A 5,163-nucleotide genomic window follows, 5' to 3' on the forward strand; every position below is an offset into this window, starting at 1 on the left:
CATCACACGTCTGATAGGAATTCCAAAAGAGACAATAAGGAGAACATAGCAAAGACAATATATGAAGAGATAATACCTAGGAATTTTCTGGAACTGAAGACAGATCTAAGTCCTCACATGGAAAAATCACAGAGTTTAGAACAGGATAAATAAAAAAACAAACCCACACTTAAATATGTCAAATTGCAATTGCAGAACATTAAGGGTAAAGGCAAAATCTTTCAGGCTGTGAGAGGGGGCAAAACACAGATTCTCTTCAAAGAAACAACAGACTGAAAAAGACTTCTAATCGGCAACAACAGGGGCCAGAAAACAGTAGAATAATTATTTTCAAACACAGTGGAAAATACTTGACAGCCTGAAATTCTGTATCTACCTGAACTGTCATTGAAGAATGAAGCCAAAATAAAAATATTTTCAGACATACAAGATTAAGAGAGTGTACTACCCATAGACCCTCACTGAAAGAATTATTTAAAAATATACTTCAACAAGAAGGAAACAAAACCCATAAGGATTGGAATGCAAGATAAAATGGTGAGCAAAGCTTTTGGTAAAACATACAGGTAAGTCTAAATAAATTTTTAGCATAAAAGATAATACTAAAAAAAATTGGGTTTTATAAAGGAGATGGAACTAAAATATCAAACAACAACAACAAAGAAACTAGGAAGAAAACATTCCAAGGGAAAGTAATGAATTCTGAGGGTTTTTTTTTTGTTTGTTTGTTTTTTGTTTTTTACCAACCTGAACCAGGGCTTTTGTTCTGGTTAGGAATCTTGGTTGCAAATGTCAGAAACCTGACTCAAAGTAGCTTAGGCACAAGTGGGAATGTATTGAAAGGATCCTGGGGAATCTGCCATAGCACAGCCAAGAGCAGAACACTGCCAGGCTGGGCCCCCTCATTCTCTTTACAACAGACCTGCATATGGTGGAAACCCAGCCATCAACAGATCCTGAGACTCACATCAGCAGTTTCCCCACCAGAGAGGACTAACTCGCCCCTTCTCTCTGGTATCAAATTAAAAAAACCCAGGACAGGACTCTGGCCCAGCCTGGGTCAGGTGCCTGCCTCTAACCCAGAGTTTCTCAGTCTTGGCACTGCTGACATTTGGGGTTGGATAATTCTTTATTATAGAGGGTTGCCCTGCGCATTGTAAGATGTTTAGCACCATACTTGCCCTCTACCCACTAGATACCAGTAGTAACCTCTCCTCACCCCCAGCTGTGACAGGCAAAAATGTCTCCAGACATTGCCAAATGTTCTCTGGGGGGCAGCATCATCCTTGTTGAGAACCACTGCTCTAACCCAATCAACTCTAGCTGGGGGTGGTGGGGACAAGGGTATGGCAGTCCCTGTGGGAACCTGAGCTGTTGTGAGGCAGGAGTAGGTCCTAGAGATGGGGTGGATGGAATAGTATGGTGCCCAGATATAGAAGGGATGCTCGGAAGACACCCTTGGCATCCAGTAGGACAAACTGTGGCCTGCAAGCTAAATCCTGCCCGCGCCTGTTTTTGTAAAATAAGCTTTATTGGAACACAGACACACTCATTCGTTTACATGTTGTCCATGGCTGCTTACGTGCTACAACAGCAGAGTTGAGTAGTTGCAACAGAGACCGTATGGACTGCAAGGCCTAAAATATTTGCTATCTGGCCTTTTACAGAAAAAGTTTGCTGACCCCTCCACTCGAGCCTCCAGCCCGGCCTCACTTCGGGCCTTCTGAAAATGATACTTTCCCTCCAGTAAGAACCCCAGAGTCTGGTCTCATACTGCTCAGGATTGGTTGCAAATACCAAAAATCTCAATTTATTATTGCTAAAAATCCAGAATCCATAAAGTAAACAATTGTTAAATGTGACTACATAAAAATAAACATATGCATGTATAGCAGGTGCCCTGTGCCCATACATATCCTCTCTCAGCGCTCACCTCTGCTCTCCCAAGGCTGCTCATTGTGAACAACAACTACTCTCTGGCCAAGAGTTTCTTGTTTTTGTTTTTGTTTAGTTTTGTTTTTGGTGGCAACAGGCACAGGCTCAGCCCACATACTACAGGAGAATAAATGTCCCTGGAAGCAGCCTTAACCATGACCAGCCTCCTACCCCTCAGTTGGGATAATTCTGTGCCATGTTCTATGCTGGATCCCAGCATTCCCCCACAGGACTGAGCTCCAGTTGCCCACAGTGGGACTGGCTCAGACATGTCTCTTTATTGGCTTTCTTCTCTTCCTTATCTCACTCCCCTATGCCTTTACTCAGGGTCTGCTTCTGGGGGAACCCAAACCAAGACAGCATGGGAAAACAACACAAGTAAAATTCAAAGATAAACAATAAATTGAGGGAGAATATGTGTAGTTCAAATAGCAGACAAAAGGGCTAATCTTATAAAGAGTGCCCACCACAGGTCTGTCTGTTTGTCATAATGTGGTTGCTTGTGTATTGCTGTGATACTGGAAGCTTTGCCACCAGAATGTCAAATACCAGCAGGGTCACCCATGGTGGACAGGTTTCAGCAGAGCTTCCAAACTAAGACAGACTAGGAGGAAGGATCTGGTAGTCTACTTATGAAAAAACTGGCCAGTGAAAACCTTATGAATAGCAGCAGAACATTGTCTGGTACAGTGCCAGAAGACGAGCTCCTCAGGATCGAAGGCACTCAAAATACCACTGGGGAAGAGCTGCCTCCTCAAAGTAGAGTCGACCTTAAAGACATGGATGGAGTCAAGCTTTCGGGATCTTCATCTGCTGATGTGGCATGACTCAAAATGAGAAGAAACAGCTGCAAACATCCACTAATAATCGGAACATGGAATGTACGAAGTATGGATCTAGGAAAATTGGAAGTTGTCAAAAGTGAAATGGAATGTTTGAAGATTGATATCCTAGGCATTAGTGAGCTGACATGGACTGGTATTGTCCATTTTGAATCAGACAATCATATGGTGTATTATGCCGGGAATGACAAACTGAAGAGGAATGATGTGGTGTTCTTCGTCAAAAAGAACATCCTGAAGTACAACGCTGTCAGTGATAGGATAATATCCTTACGCCTACAAGGAAGACCAGTTAATAAGACTATTATTCAAATTTACACACCAACCACTAATGCCAAAGATGAGGAAATTGAAGATTTTTACCTACTTCTGCAGTCTGAAATTGATCAAACATGCAATCAAGATGCATTGATAACTACTGGTGATTGGAATGCAAAAGTTGGAAACAAAGACGAAGGATCAGTAGTAGGAAAACAGGGCCTTGGTGATGGAAATGACTCTCAAGATAGCATGATAGAATTTTGCAAGACCAACAACTTCTTCATTGCAAATACCTTTTTTCAACAACATAAATATCAACTACACATGTGGACCTCACTAGGCGGAAAACACAGGAATCAAATGGACTTCATCTGTGGAAAGAGACGATAGGAAAGCTCAATATCACCAGTCAGAACAAGGCCAGGGGCCAGCTGAGGAACAGACCATCAATTGCTCATACGTAAGTTCAAGTTGAAGCCAAAGAAAATTAAAACAAGCCCATGAGAGCCAAAATCCGACCTTGACTATATCCCACCTGAATTTGGAGACCATCTCAAGAATAGATTTGACACACTGAACACTAATAACTGAAGACCAGATGACTTGTGGAAAGATATCAAGGACATCATACATGAAGAAAGCAAGAGGTCATTAAAAAGACAGGAAATAAAGACCCAAAATGGATGTCAGAAGAGACTCTGAAACTTGCTCTTGAATATCAAGTAGCTAAAGGAAACAGAAGAAATGAAGAAGTAAGAGAGCTGAACAGAAGATTTCAAAGGGCAACTCGAGAAGACAAAGTAAAAAATTACAATGAAATATGCAAAGACCTGGAGTTAGAAAACCAAAGGGAAGAACATGCTCAGCATTTCTCAAGCTGAAAGAACTGAAGAAAAAAGTCAAGCCTCAAGTTGCAATTTTGAAGGACTCTATGGGCAAAGTATTGAATGACACAGGAAGCATCAAAAGAAGATGGAAGGAAGACACAGTCACTCTACCAAAAAGAATTGGTCATTGTTCAACCATTTTAGGAGATAGCATATGATCAAGAACCAATGGTACTGAAAGAAGAAGTCCAAGCTGCACTGGAGGCATTAGCGAAAAATAAGACTCCAGGAATTGACAGAATACCACTTGAGATGTTTCAACAAAGGGATGCAGTGCTGGAGGTGCTCACTCATCTATGCCAAGAAATTTGGAAGACAGCTACCTGGCCAACTGACTGGACAAGATCTAATTTGTGACATTCCAAAGAAAGATGATCCAACAGAACGAAGAAATTATCAAACAATATCGTTAATACCATATGAAAGTAAAATTTTGCTGAAGATCACTCATCAGTGGTTACAGAAGTACATTAACAGAGAACTGCCAGAAATTCAGCCAGATTCAGAAGAGGACATGGAATGAGGGATATCACTGTTGATGTCAGAAGGATCATGGCTGAAAGCAGAAAACACCAGAAAGATGTTTACCTATGTTTTATTGACTATGCAAAAATATTTGACCATGTGGAGCATAACAAATTATGGATAACATTGTGAAGAATAGAAATTCCAGAACACTTAATTGTGTTCATGCAGAACCAGTACAAAGACCAAGCGGCAGTCGTTCGAACAGAGCAAGGAGATACTGCATGGTTTAAAATCAAGAAAGGTGTGCATCAAGGTTGTATCCTTTCACCATAGTTTTTCAATCTGTATGCTGAGCAAATAATCCAAGAAGCTGGGCTATATGAAGAAGAACAGGGCATCAGGATTGGAGGAAGACTCATTAACAACCTGCAATATGCAGATGACACAGTCTTGCTTGCTGTAAGTGAAGAGGACTTGAAGCACTTACTGATGAAAATCAAAGACTACAGCCTTCAGTATGGATTACACCTCAACATAAAACAAAAATCCTCACAACTGGACCAATAAGCAACATCATGGTAAAAGGAGAAAAGATTGAAGTTGTCAAGGATTTCATTTTACTTGGATCCACAATAAAAACCCATGGAAGCAGCAGTCAAGAAATCAAAAGGTACATTGCACTGGGCAAATCTTCTGCAAAAGACTCCTTTAAAGTGTAAAAAAGCAAAGATGTCACTTTGAGGACTAAGATGTGCCTGACCCAAGCCATG

The sequence above is a fragment of the Trichechus manatus genome, unplaced genomic scaffold (genome assembly GCF_000243295.1).
Source record: "Trichechus manatus latirostris isolate Lorelei unplaced genomic scaffold, TriManLat1.0 scaffold00008, whole genome shotgun sequence".
NCBI classification, from domain to species: domain Eukaryota; kingdom Metazoa; phylum Chordata; class Mammalia; order Sirenia; family Trichechidae; genus Trichechus; species Trichechus manatus.